This window comes from Geotrypetes seraphini, chromosome 3, assembly GCF_902459505.1.
Source record: "Geotrypetes seraphini chromosome 3, aGeoSer1.1, whole genome shotgun sequence".
In the NCBI taxonomy this organism is placed as follows: domain Eukaryota; kingdom Metazoa; phylum Chordata; class Amphibia; order Gymnophiona; family Dermophiidae; genus Geotrypetes; species Geotrypetes seraphini.
In genome coordinates, this window is record NC_047086.1 from 79502603 (window position 1) to 79523777 (window position 21175).

Below are 21175 nucleotides of genomic sequence, written 5' to 3' on the forward strand. Positions count from 1 at the left end.
GGTCTTCCAGTCTCTTCTCATACATCATTTGGTGCAAACCCCATACTATTTTCGTCATTTTCTTCTGGACCGCTTCAAGTCTTAGCCAGATACAATCTCCACAACATAAGAACATACGAATTGCCGCTGCTGGGTCAGACCAATTGTCCATCCTCCCCAGCAGTCCGCTCACACGGTGGCCCCAAGGTCAAGACCAGTACTCCAAATGAGTCCAGTCTCACCAGTTTAGCATGAACTTGTCCAACTTTGTCTTGAGTCCCTGGAGGGTGTTTTCCCCTATAACTGAACATATTACTCCAAGGCCAGGGTTATATTCAAGTTTGGATTACTATGTTACAAGGTGCTGTTTGGTCTTACAGCAAATTACTTGAAGGATCATTTTGAAATGGTAATATAAAAATTATCCCAATACGTTCTATCTTATTTTACGTTCCCTACTGTAAAGGAATATCGATACAAATTTTTTTTTTTTTTGATAGACTTTCGTACCAGGCTGCAATCAGAGACAAGGAATTTAGTCGGCTAATGCTACATCATACAAACATTTCAGGAAACTTTTGAAAACCTATTTATTTGATAAATTTCTGTAATACATAAGTATGACATATTAATTTGTTTTTTTTGTAGTTCCTGAGATTGTCTCAGATTCTTAAAGTTGTGAACCGCATTGAACTATATTAGGTTATGCGGTATATAAATGATAATGTAATGCAATCAATACCTCCTTTCTTCTGGTTATGCCTCTCTTTATACAGCCCAGTATACTTCTGGCTGCAACCACTGAAATGTCATACTGTTTTGTTGCCTTCAGATCCTCAGACAATATCACCCCAAGATTCCTTTCCTCATCCATGCATATCAGCCTCTCACTTCCTAGCACATACTGTAGCCGGCATCAAAGTCTTAGTAAAGGACTCCGCAGTGCCTCCAGTGGCCACAGTTCAAAACTACACCGACATGTGACTCTGAAGGAAGTCACCCTGCAGGGATTAGAGGAACTGGACAAAAACACCCAACAAAATTCTAGGATGAAAACCAAAAGCAAAATTTACTTTGTCAAGTTCAAGTTCAGAATGGCTTAAATCATCAACGTACAAGAAAATACAATCCACAAAAAAAATAACCTGAGAAAAACTCTGGCAGCTTTCAGGATTTTTCCCTCCTGATACAAACAGTTCACTCTGTGTTTTATTTCTTCAGAGAAGTTCTCCAACAAAGACTCTTGTCCTAAGTCTGCTCCTAGCAGAGTTCAGATAAGTATAGTCCAGAGAGAAAGATACAGTACCTGGTAAAATGCACTTTATCAATCAAACATTCACTGCACATAACACAAAAAGCCTCCAGCCTAAAATAGAGCTTGGCTGGGAAAGAGAGGAGTGTCCCAAGTTTGCTTGTCCAAAAGCACTAACAGCTTTTCAAAATTCCCGCCCTGATGAATGTAAAATTCTCCCCAAAAATGAAACACTCTCAACTTTAGAACAGTGCAGAAAAGCAAAATCAGAATAAATCAAACTCAGTCCAGGCAGTCAATCAATGGGAGCAGAAAACAAACCCCAGCCAACAATAGCAAAAGGAAAAAAAAACCTCACAGTCATTGTGCTTTGCCAGAGCTGGTTACCACTCCTACCTCCATTGGTTCAGGAGTGCTGCATAAATCCTCAGGTGCTATTTCAGCTTGCAATTCCATTGGCAATTCTAGATCAGTTGCCAGTGCCTCAGAAGTTGCCTCTGCTTCATCCACTTCCATGGGAGTACAGGCATTACTCCCACTTGAGCCAGGAGGTTCCTCCTTAGGGAGAGCTCAGTGCTTTTTCCCTAACTGCCCTAACAGTTTGTTCAGGACTGCTGACTTTTCAAGGTGGGAGACCCACCTTGTTCTACCTGAGGCAGTACTCCACTGATCCTCTCTTTGGCTCCCCCGGTGGTGACCTGGATAATCATCACCCCTGCCTACTGACAGGCTCGGCTGTACACTTCAGGGTCCTAGCTCTGCTGTGTTCCAATAAAGGTCTGTGTGAAGTTTTCCCAACCCCTGATTCTGGGTTGATCTAAATAGTGATGGGGCCGGGCCCTGGGCACCCCTTTTTGGGTTTTCTGTCCCCTTTTCTTTCAGTAACCATAGGGACCTTGGCAGGCACAAAGCCTGACTGGTCACAATATGGTCCCCAATGCATCACTCTGTACTTCTGTGCACTGAATTTTAGTTGCCAAACATTAGACCATTCTAACTTTTGCGGATCCTTTTTCATGTTTTCCATTCCCTCTGGGGTATCTATGCTGTTACAAAATTTGGTATCATTCGCAAAAAGTCAAATCTTACCTTCTAACCCTTCAGCAATGTTGCTCACAAATATATTGAACAGAATCAGCCCCAACACCAATCCTTGTGGCACTCCATACCTCATCTTTCTTTTCTCCAAGTGAATTCCATTAACCATCACCCTCTGGTATCTGTCCATCAACCAGTTTCTAATCCAAGCTTCCAATCCAGTTCAACACTTTAGGTCCTAAATTCAGCCCATCAGGTTTATTCAAGAGCCTCCTGTGAGGAACCTTGCCAAAGGCTTTACTGAAATCTAAGTAAGTTACATCTAGCATGTCTACAATCCAATTCTCTGGTTGCCCAGTCAAAGAATTCAGTCAGATTTGTTTGGCATGATTTACCTTTAGTAAAACCATGTTGCCTTGGATCTTGTAACCCAATGGATTCTAGGAAGTACAATATCCTTTCCTTCAGCAATGCTTCCATCATTTTTCCAATAACTTAAGTGAGGCATACTGGCCTGTAGTTTCCTGCTTCATCACTATTACCACTTTTGTGAAAAGAGACCACATCTGCTCTTCTCCAAGGAATTCTTGAACAAATCTTTAAGAGAATCTCTCTAAAGCTCCCTCAAGATCCTGGGATGATCAGCTTTATCTATCTTCAGTTTTTCAAGTTATTCATAAACATTTTCTTTTGTGAATGGTGCACTATCCACTACATTCTGATTTGTAACTTTGCCAGCCAATCACAGTCCTTCTCCGAGATTTTCTTCCGTGAACACAGAGCAAAAGTATGGTTAACAAGTTTGCTTTTTCCTCATCGCTCTCCACCTAGTGGTTTGTAGCTTCATTCAGTCTCACAATTCCATTTTTTGCCTTCTTCCTTTCACTAATACTCTAATACCTGAAAAAAAGTTTGTCACTCTTTTTTATATATCTAGCCATTTGCTTTTCCACTTAAGCTTTTGCCAGACATCTCTCTCTGTCTTAGCTTCTTTCAATTTCATCTGGTATTCCTTTCCGTGCTCTTTTTCTTCAGTTATTTTTTTTATATTTCACAAATGCCAACTCTTTGCTTTATTTTCTCCACCACTTGTTTGGAAAACCATTTTGGTATCCTTTTTCTCTTGCTTTCATTTATTTTCCTCACATAAAAGTCAGTAGCCGTTTTTATTGCTCCTTTCAGCTTGTACGACCATCTTTCCACTTCTCTTATATACTCCTATACCATTGATAGAGCTTCTTTCAATGCACTTACAATACATGAGATTTGTTCCAGAGACAGGTACTTTTTGATCACCCAATACATTTAGCTATTGCGTTCTTCTTCTTTAGATGCCATCGATTCATGCCCGAGTCCTAGAGATAAGATGAATTACAGATCTAAAAATAAATCTGTTTTGTTCTAGTCTGATAAGATCCATCCTCCAGCATCATCCCCATGATTATTTTCAATGTGTCCAGCCATCTTATTGCAGGCCATCCTCTTTGCCTGTTTCCTTCGATCTTCCCAAACATGATATACCTCTCCAATGATCTTTCTCTTCTGAGAGTATGACCAAAATGAGACAGTCATATGTTCATCATTGCCTTTGAATACTTTGTCGAGAGCCTTCTTTGAAGAGCGACCAAGTGCTATTCTGCAGAATATTTATTCCTTGCTAGTTGCTTCTTTGTTTACAAAAGAGCCCAGGAGATTGAAATCCTTTATAACTTCTATTCTATCGCTTTCAAGCTAAACTCTTCATTTTCTGTGTTCATGATCTCCATCTTGTTTATGTTTAGTTCTAATCCCATGTTATGACTTTCGGTTTGACTTTTCTCAATAGATACAACATGTCTTCTTTACCTCTGGTATTAAGCATTGTATCATCTGTATAGCGCAGGTTGTTTATATTTCAGCCACCAACTTTGAAACCAACGTTCTGTTCTTCCAAATTTGCTTTTCTGAAGATGGCTTCGCTATAAAGATTGAACAGGTAAGGTGACAAGATGCATCTTTGCCTGATCTATGTTTTATTGGAAACCAATCAGTGTTGCCATGTTCTATTCTCACTGTAGCTTCTTGATTTTTGTAGCGTTTCAAGTTTATTAAAAATTTGTTGTACATACAACGTCAAATACTTCAATGCGTATGACAATTTAAAATTGGGAAACAAACAATAAAACAACTTTGTACAAATAAACATACAGAGGGGCATAATCGAAAGGGATGTCTATGTCCGCTTTCGTCTAAGTTACAAGTCATCCAAAGTAAAAAAACAGCCTAGGACACATTTTCGAAAAATACATCCAATATTTTTTTCTTTTGAAAATCATCTAACTATACGTCCTGCTGATCTGATCGTCCAAGTCGCTAAAGCGTCCATCTTTATACCACATTTTCATCCAACTTTTCGTCCAAGTCAAAAACGCCTAGAACAAGCCCTGTTGGATGTGGGAGGGGTCTGCAAAGTGATGGTCTGAACACCCAGACATGGCACCTAATTAGTGGGGTACCTTACAGGGCACTGCTGTGAACTTCACAAACAGGGTGCCCTGTCTTATCCTCACTACAGCTCCCTTATAGGTCACGGTGAGACCCCCAAACCACCTCCAGAATCCCCTAGACCCACTTATCTACCACCTAATAGCCCTTATGGCTGCAGGAGCCACTTATATGCCAGTAAAAAAGGATTTTTGGGGGTGTACAGGTGAGTGCACATGTTTCAGTGTCAATGTAGTGATTACAGGGGCTTATGGGCATGGATCCTCCTTTCTATGGGTCCCTAACCCACCCCCAAGATGCCTTAAGCCGCCTCTATGCTGAACGATTAGGCTTTCCTATGCTAGGCGGCCAGGTGATGGTCTGGAGGCTGAATTTTAAAGGTGTAATTAATATTTTTATGGGGGTGGGGGGGTCAGTGATCACTTGGGGTAGTGTTTGGGGTTCTGTTTTATGTGTTTGCAGTGCTTATCTGGTGACTTTAGGTGGGTTTTTGTGACTTAGACCATGTTTTAGATGGTCTAAGTCACAACGTCCAAGATCCGTTGATCTTGGGCTGTATAACTTTCAGTTATACATGCTGTATGACTAAATCTAAGCCGGCCCACGTCCCGCCCTCAACACTCCTCCCATAATGCCCCGTTTAGCTTTGGTCGTTCAGCGGCACTATGTACGCCTAGGTCGTTTAGAAATACGTCCAAAACCTGTTTTTATTATTGGCACTTGGATGTATTTGGGAAATGTTTGTCCAAGCGCCGATTTGGGTCAGTTTTTGGATGTTTTTCTCTTTCAATTATGAGCCCCACAGTGTATGCGTACAAATAATTACCAGTACAAAAGGAAAGGAGGGTGAACTACAATCTTTAAAGAAAATAGAGATTCATTTAAGGAAAAAACAACTGAAGGGTAATAGAAATTAATCTTGAACGCAAAGCTAAACATGGAAAACGTGGAAAAAGAGGTAAAGGAGAGTTCGACTTATACGTACAGTCTGATTAAAATTAAGTAGTAGAGGCTTTTTATCAGCTAAGTTATGTTTTGGGGTATTTCCATTTGTGCTAGAGTTCTCCATAGTTCTCTACACAGTCAAAAGCTTTACTGTAGTCAATGAAGCAAAAGTATAGGGGGGCTTTTGGTATTCTTTGCTCTTCTCCAATATGCATAGTCAATATTAATTGGGATGATGACTTCAGGAGTGAGTACGATTAGGTGATAACTTTATTCTTATGATAATAAAATAGCTGTGCCAAGCTTTGCATTCCACTATAGTTTTGAGAACTCTTTGGGCCCCTTTTGACTGCTTTTACAATAAAAATTATATTTAATAGAACCATGATAGCGATTCCCGCGTGGTAAATGCGGCACAGCCCATTCAATTCCTATGGGCTGCTTTGCATTTGCTGTGCCAGTACACACTACCATGACTTCGTAAAAGGGACCTTAATGCAGTGGAGATGAGAAGCCATCTAATAGCTCCATTTTCCTTTTAATTGGAATGAAGTAGAGATGATGAAATCCCTAAGGTTTAGCTCATTTTTATAAGTATCTTCCAGTTATTTCTGCATATTAACTAAGAAAAAAGCATGCAATAATGTGAATGCTTATTTGAAATAAAGCATAAACAATTACCCAAGCACTGAGGAAAAAGATTTGAAAAAAAAACACAAAAGACCCAGACAACATGGACAGCTGTTTGCTGTGAATTCCATAGAACTGGAAATGAAAACAGACAATAACGTGAAAAGGACTCATTGCCCAACAATGTAATACTTTGTTATTTCATTTCATTTCCCTTTTTCTGGCATGCCATTTGTTTCATTTCCCAAGTTATTTCAAGTCAAAGGGAGAAGAAACTTTTCCTGTTTTTGACTCTAACATTGGAATTCTCCAGCCAAGTTTTATGAAATGTGCAATGATATATCAACAGGGGAGGCGTAAGGGCCCTTTGCACCAAGATTGGGGCAGAGATACAAAGAATGACAATAAGCACTCGGTGGCATAACCTTGGGGCAAAGTGGCCCCAAAAGAGGCTCGAATGCCCCACAGAAAAATGAGAGGGTAGAACATGGCACTGTAACTATGGCAAATTGTGACCTGTAAACTGTATATAATGTATGTTAACCTGTAACCCGTTCTGGGCTTGTTGGGTAGAACGGGATAGAAAACCAACTAACTAACCAAATATATGGCCCCATAGCATAGCAAGAGATATAAAGTGGCTCACAGTACAATAAGAGGGGAAAAGTGTAATAATAGGTGAAAAGCAGAATGCATCAACACTCCAGAACACTAAGGGCTCCTCAACACTCCAGAACACTAAGGGCTCCTCAACACTCCAGAACACTAAGGGCTCCTTTTACTAAAGTGCGCTAGCGGTTTTAGTGCGCACTTAGTGCACGCTACAATGCTGTGTGTGCTAAACGCTAATGCCTCCATAGAGCTTGCGTTCGTATTTTTCATTTAGCGCGTGGTTTGCGCGCGTTAAAAACGCTAGCGCACCTTAGTAAAAGGAGCCCTAAGTAAGAAAGCAAGTTTAGAGGCATCAGAGCCACAAGACAGCAAGTACAGAGTAAGGTATCATGAAATGTGGCATGTATCAATATCCCAAGGTATCAAAAGGGTAAGGCATTGCTACATGTAAAGAAGTTTTAATTAGGCGTGTAACAAAACCGTTCTAATATTGCCCTCTCACCAAGCACATACATTTATGCACATAAGTTTATCCAAACTGAGTGGATGAATACCCAGGGTTGAAACTGGACAGAGATTTGTACTTGCCTGTATACTTAATAAAATGCATGGTTATGCACATTCTATAAGCTGGAAGCTGTGCATGCACTTTCAGTGGGATAATTTTCAAAGGAAAAGTATGTGTATATTTTTCCTTTAGAAAACTGGTGTAACTTTATGTGCATATCTGCTTCACAGACTGGGCAACGTGTTATAAAATTAGGCTCCCTGATGAGATTTTCAAAAGCGTTTCCACGAGTATAAGAATGCTTACCTGCAGAAATGGATTCTTATAAAATTGCCTGATATGTAAGTAAACATGCACAAATGATAGGTTTATGCAATAGTTTACCTAAACCCCACAGAAAATTTCCCTAGGATGGGGATTTACATTTTGAACATTTAGCTGCATGCTCAATAAATTAACCCAGAAAATGTGGCTATGCTAAAGAACACGTGTAAATGTGTCAAGATGCCAAAGATGAGCCCTCCAAAGAATGAAATTTCCTATGCCAAGGAGTGAAATTGCAGGCCTAAGGGGGAGATTTTGCAGACGGTACATCCAGGGTATAAATCTGGAATGATTTAAATGTACTATTGCTTTACAAATGAATCATTACAAAGGTATCATTACATGGTATTGGCTTTTCTTTAGAGCCTCTAAAAGAAAACAGAGAAATCTTTTGGGCTGAAAACTGTCTTCCACCCAATAGTTAAAAGTATGTATAGCAGTTTCAGAGAACATGTACTTGCAGTAAAGGGAAAAGAAACAGGACATGGGGAAGCAGTAGGTAGAAAGGTGTGCTTCAGATTTCTTTAACTTGTTAGACCTCTAAGGCTTCCTTCTCAAGAAAGCAGTCAGGATTAGTGCACTGGTACTGAAACTCTGATGAGTGACAAATAGGGCTCAAAGAATGCGAGAGCGTGAAAAAGCTTTCAAATGTGTGTGACACACTCCTAATGAGCGAAACTTGGTATCTCTGAATGTGCATTCAAAGGGCAGTGGCATCAGTTCAAATGAGGTGCCCCAAAGCACTGTTGTGATGATAACTCTCCTCCCACCTTTAAGTTTGAGGAGCAGAAGGCAAACATTATTTATCTTTAAAAATGTCACCTCATCACACCCTGCTGGCTCTCTCCAACTTTGTCTCCAGCCACAAAACTCATAAATGCTTTATCTCCAGCTGCCAAACCAAAATCTCACACAGCTGTTGCCATGAGACTTTGGCCCAGCAGAGGGAGATGAGATGCTTATGTACTTCTCTGGCTGCCAGCGGACAAGACTGAAGTATTTTTTTTATTAGAGATGGCTAAGGAGAAGCTGCAGTACATTTCTTTTATAAAACAAGTACTAATAGCCTGGCTCTGGCTCCTTTCCCACAGTATAAGCTCACTAGGCCTCGTTCTTGACTGGGTCCCACATACTGCTTGAGCTACTTGGACAGAATTTATGCCATTGCATTGGGGGCATTTTTCTAAAACATTTTCTACAAATAAAGCATATTTTACACATGGAAAAATCACTCTTATAAAAGTGTGAGGGACTATATACACATACAAATATGTGAATACTATACAAAATGCACACAAAGGCACCAAAAGGTCACTTCTATAATCTAGGTGCCTAGACTGAGAATATTTTAATACCTCTGTATCACTCTATGATGCATGCTCACCTTGTGTATTGCACATAGTTTTGGTCATCATAACTCATAAAAGATATAGCGGAATTAGAAAAGGTTCGAAGAAGAGCGACCAAAATGATAAAGGGTATGGAACTTCTCTTGTATAAGGAAAGACTAAATAAGTTGGGGCTCTTTAGTTTGGAAAATAGATGGTTAAGGGGGGATATGATTGAGGTCTACAAAATCCTGAGTAGCGAAGAACGGGTAAGAGTGAATCGACTTTTCACACTTTTCCAAAAGTACAAAAACCAGTGGATACTCAATGAAATTACATGACAATACTTTTAAAAACAAACAGGAGAAAGTTGATTATATTTTTACTTAAAGAATAGTTAAAACTCTAGAACTCATTGCCAGAGGATGTGGTTACAGTGGTTAGCATAGCTGGGTTTAAAATGATTTGGACAAGTTTCTTAAGGAAAAATCCATAGTTTGCCATTCAGACAGACATGGGAGAAGCCACTGCTTTCCCATGATTTGGGTTTCTGCCAGGTACTGTGACCTGGCTTGGCCACTGTTGGAAATATGAGACTGGACTAGATAGACCATTGGTCTGACCTGGTACGGCTGTTCTTATGTTCTTATGCATTTCCACAACCCTTGAGCACATAAAGCTCTTATATACACAAGCATATACATATATGGTTAGAGTGGCATTTTAGAAGGGACATCCAACTCAGAATATGGATTTCTCAGTCAGTATGTCATAAATAGACATCCATCTCACATGTAGAACTGGATACAGCCTTAGAGATCTAAGATATGTATGGGACACATTTTACTATTAAGGTGCAGAATTATAATTATGAAAATTTAAAATTGTGATACTAAAATATTAAGACTTAGGATTATATTATGAAATGTATTGTGAGCAGTAGTAATTGTAAAAGCAATATGTGTATATTTAGAAGGTTTTTTTTAAAAAACCTATGATTAAGATTGGTCTGTAAGATAGGCTACAAGTGTCTTTATAGGCACAGTGTGGACCAGCAGATCTCCGAGATCTTTTCCTCCTTTGAATCAAGTGACCAACTATGAGTTCTCTATCTAAATTTGAAGCATGCTGGTACTGTACTGGGTTGTATTAGTTTCTATAAGAAAACCCAGTTATATAGTAAGGGGGAAGAGCACCCTGAGCACTTTATTGGTCAGGGCACCGGCATCTATCTTCCCCTCAGCCTCTACCCTCCCTTTGATGTCACTTCTTGTTTAAGAGACTAGGAAGTGATGTCAGAGGGATGGCTCAGCCGGTGTGAGCAACGGGTAGGAGACCATGCTTGCTGCTGGTGAAGATTATAAGAGGCACGATGGACAGTGCATCTAAAGACCTCCCACACACACATTGCTCCCGCCGTAGGGGCAATCCTCCCTCGCTATGCCACTGAGAGAACCTGAGCACCCAGGATCTGTTAAGCTCTTCTTGTGCATCCTTGGGGAACCTATAAGGAAGAGTCTAGTTGTAAAATTACCCCTAGAGTGTACACACATATATTTACACCTGCCCAGGGGTAGATATAAATATTTTTGTAAGAATATTTGCGTACTGTTGAAGATTATTGTAGGATCCTATTTCATAAAGGCTTTTAACAATAGGCATAAATAGGTGTTAGTTGAGAATTATTATAGGCACTTTGTTATAGATAAAGTCATCAAAAATATAATTCTGCCTTAAACTCTTTTCAAATTGGATTTATGGTATCTTGGTTTGGATTCAGTTAGATCTTACTTGTTGTTGATATGTATAGATATCTCAGCAGCCTTTACACTTTAGTAAAAAAAAAAAAAAAAATGTGGAAGGGGGAGGTTAAGTTCTACTGTAGATTGGTTGGAGCTCTTTTTTGATGGATTGTTCCCAAAAGATGAAAATAGCAACTAAATGTCTGGACTGGTGTATGTGAAAATCAGGTGTTCCTTAGGGCTCTGTCTTGCTTTCTGCTTGAATACCTATATAAGTAGAATTCTACGTGATTGGGAATTGTTTGCAGATTTTACTGTATATTGATCGTGCCTGTTCTTGAAAATCTTAAGAGGACTCATTAATTCTCTTGTACTGTATCTCCTCAGCAAACTCCCACTTAAAGAGAAACAGGCTTTCTCTGAATCTTAGAAAAACTGATATTCTAGGAGTTTGTAGTAAAACCATCCTTTGATTCATCAACCTTCCTTCTTGAAGGTGACTAACTCCTCACTAGAGAGCTACACAGATTGGAGATTGTGAAAATAGAAGAAATTGCCATGGGATTTCCATGGGAGTGTATTCAAAATCTCTGGTGACTCCAGAATGAGGCTGGTCTAAATCCTAGGTCTGGTTTAAATAAACTGGTCTAGTCCTAGGTAGATTTTTTTTTTTTTTTTACAATTTAGAGCCAATACTCTACAATGTACCATGGTAAAACTGGAAGTCAAGCTAGTTCTAATAAAACAGGCTTGACATCCTCATGAGGTTGAAAGCACTTCACTGTCTATAGGGAAGGAAGGGATCTGGGATTTAGCTCATACTTTTTTTGAATTGTAGCCCATCCAGATACTGTAAGAATTAAGATGGTTTCACATGTATTATATGAATGTTTTACTGTATTGTTGGAAATTGTACTGTGCTAAAATATATTACTACACACATTACATTGTATGAATTATGATTTAAGTTGCTTGTTTCCAGGTTTACCTTGCTGTTCTAATTATGTACTGTGCTGATATTTGAGCCATTTTTGTCATATTGTCACCCTAATTATAAATCACTTATGTCCAATTATGCCTGCAGTACACTTTCATAGGTAAGTTTCTTCAAAAAAAGACAGTTAATACATGCTATTAAATAAATACTGCAGTAAACACAACTTTGGAAAGAATGGGTGTTCTCCGTGATGAAATGTATGTGATGAAATGAAATGAAAGATGCACAGTTTCTAAATCCTCCTCCCCTGCAATCAAAAACTTTTTATTATTAAATATCAGAGATTTGGAGTGGAAGCAAATCATTCATATCTGTCTAGTGAAAAATCCTAGAATTTGTAGCTTGCATATGTTCTATACAATTTAAGGAACAGATTACAATCCCAGGATCCATCTAGGTGGACTTACTAGGGATAATCAGAGGGAATACAACACATTTTGTAAATGTGATAAAGCCACTAGACTTCTAGAAGAGTATAGTAGGACTTAATCTAAGAGGGCAATTCTATAACTGGATGCCATAAAGTAGGTGTTTAAATGCCACACACTGAGCACATCTGGGCTTCATGATGCTATTATAGAAAACAACTGTGCAATTTTGGGGACCACACCTTCAAAATGATATAAATAGGAAGGAGTCGATCCAGAGAGCTGCCACAAAATTGATTAGTGGTCTTGGTTAGAAAGGATATGGGGACAGACAAGATGGAGATATGATAGAGACATTTTTAAAAAATTCTTTATAGATTTTCCAAACTTCAATAGTGCAATATACAAATATAGCACATATAATAAGTCAATAGAAGCACATTTAACTTACAAATATACATAACCATTTTCTCCCACCCACGCACCCAATGATTATTTAATAAAACACAGAAGCATAGATTTCCCCAATAAATTACCCTATTCAAACTAGTCATATCCTTCCATCCTCCCACCCATCCCAAGTGAAAATATTCAAAGATAAAATTATGACAGAAATAACCCCCCCCCCTTCCCTGGATGTGTACGAAAATAAACAAAAACTGACTCATAATCAAAGACCTACTAAAGTGAGGTAATATAAGCTGTCAACGGGCTCCAAACCAATTTAAATAGATTACCATGCCCCAAACTATCAGCATTCATCCTTTCATATCTATAGCTGGAGCAAAGATTTGCCCACCAGAAAGGAAAATTTAAACGGTCATAATTCTTCCAATTACGGGTAATCATCTTCATGGCTATCCCGGTCATGATAAAGAAAAGATGGCATTTATAACTATCCATAGGGGGCTTTACATGTAGTAATGTTCCATATATGACCGCTTCATACATCAGTGGAATTGATGATTCCAATATGATAGAGACATTTAAATATCTCTTTGAGCATTAAAGGAGAAGAGATGAGCCTTTTTCAAATGAAGGAAAATTCCGGAATGAGAGGTCATAGCGACCTTCCTTCACTCCTGCCCGTGCAGAGCCTGTAAGTCATCAGGAGAGAGTAGGGACAGGGTACAGAGCCTGGCAGGGAGGGGGTGGGGCTGGGTGCAGAGACTGGCAGGACAGGGGAGGGGAGTGAGTGAGGGGGCTGGATGCAGAGCCTGGCATAGCAGTGAGGGAGGGAAAACAGGGCAAGGCAAGGCACTGCACTTGAATATTAACTCTTCCCCCAGTTTATATTTGAACCAACCTTTTTTCCTCTTTTTAGGGGAGGGAAAGGTTACCTCATTTTATATTTGGGTCGGCTTCTATTCGAGTATATACGGTACGAAAGCATTCCCTGGAGCCAAGGGTGGTATTGATGAGCCTGCCTTCAACATTGAGTACCCAAAGGCCACATCCATTCTCATTGCTATGCTCACTCTGTAGAACTTTATAAAATCATGAAAAGTAGACCAGGTAGCCACCCTATAGATCTCCTCAAGTGGAATTGCCTAGGCCTTTACCCATAAAGAAGCAACACTTCTCATCGATTGTACTCTCAAAGATATCGATGGCTGTTTCCCACAGGTAATATAAACTTGGAAAATCTATAAAGAATTTTTTTTTAATATCTCTATCTTTTTTTAAATGTGAAACTATCTAGAGAGAACTTGACTGGTGAGCATGAATAAATGATCAGAGAGCTGAAACTCTTTAGTGACATTGATATACTGAAGTATTATTTTCCGCACATCTAGCAACCACAGAACTTTTGGAGTGGAATGCCGGCATTCTTACTTTGTGATTGATGTGGAAAGCCAAAACTACGTTCGGCAAAAAGGAAGGCTTTATGCTCAGGCAAACTCCTACATCCGAAATCTTAAGAAAATGTTCTCTATAGAAAATCGCTTGCAACTCTGAGACTCTTCTTGCTGATGCGATAGCTACTAAGAAGGCTTTCTTCACTGAGAGGTCTATCAAAGACACCTGCTGTAAAGGCTCATACGGAGCCTTGGTCAGACCCTGTAGGAAAATGTGAAAGTTAATGTGAAACATTAACTGCATGGGTTAAGGACTGGCTTAGAGGTAGACTTCAGAGGGTGGTGGTAAATGGCACCCCCTCCGAAACGACGGAGGTGATCAGTGGAGTGCCTCAGGATTTGGTCTTGGGCCCGATCCTATTCAACATCTTCGTAAGAGACTTGGCTAAGGTGCTTCAAGGTAAAATTACAATATTCGCAATGACGCCAAACTATGCAACATAGTAGGGAAGAGCACAACAGACAAAAGCACAGTGCCTGACAAAAGCTCAATACCCGACAGTATGACACATGACCTACTCCTACTGGAGCATTGGTCCAGGACTTGGCAACTAAGTTTCAATGCCCAAAAAGGTCATGCACCTTGGCAGCAAAAATCCATGCAGGACTTGCACACTAAATGATGAGACCCTAGCAAGGACTGTAGCAGAATGAGACTTGGAGGTGATCATTAGTGAAGACATGAAGACTGCCAATCAAGTGGAGAAAGCTTCATCCAAGGCTAGACAAATCATAGGTTGTATCCGTAGAAGTTTCGTCAGCCGTAAGCCCGAAGTCATAATGCTATTGTACGACCCATGGTGAGACCCCATCTGGAATACTGTGTACAATTCTGGAGGCCACATTACCACAAAGATGTGCTGAGAGTTGAGTCGGTTCAGCAAATGGCCACCTGGATGGTCTCAGGACTCAAGGATCTCCCGTATGAGGAACGGCTGGATAAGTTGCAGCTATACTCACTCGAGGAACGCAGAGAGAGAGGGGGGGACATGATTGAGACATTCAAATATGTCACGGGCCATATCGAGGTGGAAGAAGATATATTTTTCCTTAAAGGTCCCACAGCAACAAGAGGGCATCTGTTGAAGCTCAGGGGTGGGAAATTTCATGGTGACACCAGAAAATATTTCTTCACCGAAAGGGTGGTTGATCACTGGAATAGTCTTCCACTACAGGTAATTGAGGCCAGCAGCGTGCCAGATTTTAAGAAAAATTGGTATTGGCACATGGGATCTCTTCACGGAGGAAGTTAGGGGGTGGGTCATTACTGTGGGCAGACTAGATGGGCCGTGGCCCTTTTCTGCCATCAGTTTCTATGTTTCTATGAACCTAGCTATATCTGGATAAGAGGCTAGGAGACATTCATTCAGGCTCCGAAACACAAAATACCCAAAACTTCTACTTTGAGAGACTTGACTGCTGGCCCCTTTTTGAATCCCGCTTGAAGAAACACTAGGACCAGTGTTAAAATATCTCTCAGACCTCAGCAAAAGCCGAGACCATGGTCAGCTTCTGTGCTCTAAGGAAAGTAGCAATAACTACCTTTGAATATACCCTGTGTTCTAACTGTGTTCTAACTCTGTGCACTAAAGAGCCATGCTGAAAGACCAAAGCATTTTAGGGCAATTGGTTCTTAAGTCAGTAGCTCTGGATGTGCTGCAAACTGGAGACATGTGTCCCTCTGTAAATGGATCAGATCTGCGTACCACGGCCAATCTGGGGCTACCAAGACTACCACCCTTGGGTGGTTTGCAATCCGGTGGATTACTCGGCCTACCATTGGCCACAGGGGAAACTAAGGCTGAACTAAGGCATCCAATCTGGAACTTCTGGGCTGACATCTGAGGCTGTCAAAATGATTCTTAAGAATCGCTGCTGCTGGGTCAGACCAGTGGTCCATTGTGCCCAGCAGTCTGCTCACACGGCGGCCCTTAAGTTAAAAACCAGTGCCCTAATTGAGACTAGCCTTACCTGTATATGTTCTGGTTCAGCAGGAACTTCTCTAACTTTGTCTTGAATCCCTGGAGGGTGTTTTCCCCTATAACAGCTTCCGGAAGAGCCTTCCAGTTTTCTACCACTCTCTGGATGAAGAAGAATTTCCTTACGTTTGTACAGAATCTATCCCCTTTTAACTTTAGAGGTTGCCCTCTCGTTCTCTCTACCTTGGAGAGGGTGAACAACCTGTCTTTATCTACTAAGTCTATTCCCTTCATTATTCTTGAATGTTTCAATCATGTCCCCTCTCAGTCTCCTCTTTTCAAGGGAAAAGATGCCCAGTTTCTCTAATCTCTCACTGTACGGCAATTCCTCCAGCCCCTTAACCATTTTAGTCACTCTTCTCTGGACCCTTTTGAGCAGTACCGTGTCCTTCTTCATGTACGGTGACCAGTGCTGGACGCAGTATTCCAGGTGGGGGTGTACCATGGCCCGGTACAGCAGCATGATAACCTTCTCCGATCTGCTCATGATCCCCTTCTTAATCATTCCTAGCATTCTGTTTGCCCTTTTCACAGCCGCCGCGCATTGCGCGGATGGCTTCATTGACTTGTCGACCAGTACTCCCAAGTCTCTTTTCTGGGAGGTCACTCAGAGTACCGCACCAGACATCTTGTATTTGTGTATAAGATTTTTGTTACCGACATGCATCACCTTAAACTTATCCACCTTACACTTCTCTCGGGTCTCCCGCGCACCCCGTCTCTCACCTCTCCAATCCGTTCAAAATTCTGCTGCCTCTATTCTTACATTACCCCTCTCCTCAAGTCACTTCATTGGTTCCTCGTTCATTTCCAAATACAGTTTAAACTCCTCTTGCTGACTTACAGGTTCATTCACTCTGAAGCCCCCCAATACCTCTCCTTACTTATCTCCCCCCCCCATACTCCCCCAGTGATCTCCGCTCATCGGGCAAGCCCCTCTTATCTGTACCCTTCTCTTCCACTGTCAACTCCAGACTCCGTCCCGTCTTTCTTGCGGCACCGTATGCCTGGGATAGGCTGCCTGAATCAATACGTCATGCTCTATCCCTGGCAGTGTTCAAATGGACTTCAACTGCCAAATGCTTTTCTCTTTCTTAATGTGAACTCACTTTCTTGCTCCCTGTCACTTCTCCTGTTGCTCCTTATATAAATTGCAGACTCTCACATACATTACATAAAGCTAGCTTCTGAGACCTTGTAATTTGTGCATTTTTGAACACAGAATTCAAAGAATAAAATGATTAAAATAGATTAAAATGAATAATTTTTCTAATCAGTTGAAGAGATTTTGTGCATTAAGCCTGAGACCAGCTGGGTTGCTGATTTGCTGCCAGTTAAATAAAATCCCAGACCTTCCTGAATCATTACATCCTTTTGGAAAAGGGGGAGAAAAAAAGAAAAAGGAGAAAGACATCCACAGTTCACTCTAGGGAGCAGGAAATCCCACAGCTGGAAAGGTATTTCCCATTGTTTACAAGAAAAAAGAACATCCGATTACAATCAGAGTCTGCTTGCACACTAGCTGAGCTTTTAAAATCAAATTCTTTTCCACTTCTTTAAACAGCTAAGGTTAGAGCATCAAAATTATTTGAAATATATGGATGAATAGGAAAAAAGAGCTATGTAGCCTCCTAATACAGACTGTCATTTGACAAAGGCACTAAATTAGTTGAACAGCATAGTCAGCAAAGAATATTTTGTCATTTGAAAAATGATGTACTCCGTGCAGCCCCAGATCTACTAATCACAGAAATGATGCCTGTTGAGAACCTTCCACATGAATAATGCTTGACCAGTTCATCAAACATTTTTAGGCACCTTTCACACTAAAGTATGAACACTCACTGGGGAGGGTCTGTCTGTTTCTCAGCCAGCCATCCATCTATATGCATTTGTTTGTTTTTACACATGTTAAACAAGGAAAAGGAAGAGTCAGAAGATGGCAGAGAAGCTCAGGCCCTGTCACAGAGAAGTGTAGGAGCTGGCCTTGAAGAAGGAGCCTAGACCCAGTCATGAAAACATAAGAAACAGGCAGCCTGGGCTGTGGCAGAAGATGATGGTGAAGAACAGCAGTGCCAGATGATGTGGGGCAGCCAGCTCAAGCCACAGAGGAAGTGACTTGGTGATAGGGAGCCTGAGCCTTGCCAACAGAAGATGAGGAGATGCTGATCTAGGCCAGGAACAAAGGGAAGTCATAGAAGAGCTTTGCAGCAGGGAATAAAAGAAAACTATGGATTGGAGGGGGAAGAGTGAATATCCAAGGGAAAGTATACGGGGGGGGGGGGGAGGAAGGGGGGAGGGGAAGGGAGGGAAGGAAAAGAAGAAGAGAATGCAAATGAAGTCCCCACACACACTAACCATATACAGCCTAATTCACTAAATAACCATATTGATTATGTATCACATTAGGATAAAAAACTTATATTGATAAATCTTGCACTGTAACTATCAAATTTTTCCTATAAACTGCATATTATGTATATTGGTATTAGATCCCTAGTATGTGTCAAAATTAGGATAAATCCAGTGCAAATCATAACCTGTTAACTGGGATAGGAAACTAAATTAATAAACTCACTGTCACATGTTCACAAAGATGCACGCCGTTCACTCACACATAAGGAACACTAATATGCTAAATGTGCGCTAATGTATGTGCTTTCTCTGCTTTTGGTCCTAGAACATTCTGGCCCCGATATTCGGCTGATGGTGATCCATCATTTTTGCTCATCCCCTACACAGAAATGACTGAGTGTGCACACCGAGACAAAAGTGAACTGTACCATTGTGTCATACAGTATGAGCTTCATAATCAAAACAGAAATACATCTAAAAACCCGCCCAAATCGGCACTTGGATGACCTAAAAGACAGGTTGTCCAAATGTCGATAATTGAAACGGGATTTTAGACCTATCTAGAGGCATTGTAAAGCTCTGACTGCCGCTGTGCGTCCAGAGCAAAAAGGGGCGTTTTTCAAGGAGTGATTAGGATGGGAGGTGGGCGAGATGTGGGCTGGCCAAACTTAGTCGTCCTGCAGCATAATCGAAGGTTTGACGAGACTTCCTGGATGGAATTTATACGTTGTGACTTAGGCGATCTAAAAACAGATCTAAGTACCCAGGCATCCAAAGTGACCAGATAACCACTGTGGACATAAAGTACAGACACCCACATACTCCCCCAGTGATCACTAACTCCCCCCCCATACATATCGGAATAAAAACGTACATACCTGCTTCCAAAACATCTGCATCTGGTATAGGAAAGCCTAGTAGAGCTGCACAGAAGTGGCTTAGGTAGTTGGGTGGGTGGGCTAGTGAACCATAGAGAGAAAAACCTAGACCCATAAGCCATTCTAACCACTGCATTCATGGTGAAAAATGTGAGTCCATCAACCCCCCCAAAAAAAATCCCCCCCACAAAAAACCCTACTGTACTGCCATATAGGTGCCATCTGCAGCCATAAGGTCTATTGGGGGTGGTAGACAGGTGGATGTAGTAGGTTTTGAGGGTTCACCATGATCTGCATGGGAGTTGTGGTGAGATGTTTATGTGACACCCGTTTTGTGAAATTCACAGCAGCGCCCTATACTCTGTTGCCATGTCTGTGTGGCCAGTCTATCACTTTGCTGGCCCCTCCCACATCCAAAAGGTCTGGTTCTAGGCGTTTCAGACTTGGATGATTTTTTTGGATGAGAATACGGTAGAAAGATAGATGACTTGGCGGTCTGGATGATCAAACGGATGGACAAAGAAGTAGATGATTTTTCCCCAAAAAAATTTTGGGACGTATTTTTGAGAATGGATTTTAGGTGCTAACGACTTTGGGCGACTATTGCCCTAGGCCCAAAACAGACTTAAACATATTTTTTATTATGCCCCGCCACATGTTCAGATTTGCTTTCTTTTTCTTGTGACAGAAAACAAAGCAGAATGTATTATACCAGCGTTTCCTAAACCTGTCCAGTTTTCTGGACATTCCAGAGTGAATATTCACAAGATACTATAGATATGTATGCACTGTCTCCGTCTTGGCAGAAATAGGCAGGGAGATAGCGTATTTTAGCAAAAGGGCTCTTTTGTTCCCAAGTCTACCTCTTGGAGATTTGTATCATTTCCCCCCCCCCCCTTAGTTCTACAACTTCCTTTCCATTGAAAAATGCATTTTATTTGTAATATTACTTTTAAGGTATTTGACAGTCTGTCCTTTGTCTGGGAATGTTTATATATGCCTCATTTGCCTTTTCTTGTAGATGTTGCACTATTTTGGTTGCCTTTCTCTGGACCAGCCTCTCTGTATCATTTTCAGAGGCACAGCATCCAGATTGTGAGCCCACCGGGACAGAGAGGGAAAAATGCTTGAGTACCTGATTGTAAAAAAAAAACCCGCTTAGATAACCTTGATAGGCGGTATATAAAATCCTAATAAACTTGAAACTTGAAACTGGATAGCACTATAATGAGACTAGTGTTGTACCAAGATCTGTGTGAAAGGTGTGGTCATACAAGATGCTTATATGGTGGTGGCAAAAATGGGTACAAATATAGCTTACTATGTTAGACAGTGCTTTGATATTAATTCTCTTTTGTTCAACTGAGACTACACTGCACAGTCCTGCCTCACCATTCCCTCTGGCCTCCTCTGTTCTGCCATCACTTCTTAAGATATCTTCATTTTCACTTTTCCATCATTCAGTCAACTCTTGAGAAGTCAAGAGATCAGGATTTTTTTTTTTTTTAAACTGGCAATGAATATTTAAACAAAGCTAAATTTTTGGTAAACAACTTGCTGTCAGCCGAGCTGAAAGCTCACCCTTTCCCCGGGTTTCTCAGGCTACAAGTAATTGTAAGAGTAAGTGGAAACAATTTTATGAGAAAAACAGGCTTTTTGTCATCTCTTCCTTTAAATTACTACTGTAATGAAGTCTTCTGTGATTCTAATTCTAAGTATGCATTTAATAGATTAAGTGTTACAAAGACCACACTGTGCAAGAGATAATGATATACAACTTTATAAAAGAAACGAAAGGAAAAGTCTAATAATGTGGGTTATGCCAGACAGTAATTTAATTCTTATTCTTTAAATACAGCATCGTATGATTTTGCATTTACAGAATGAATTTTATATA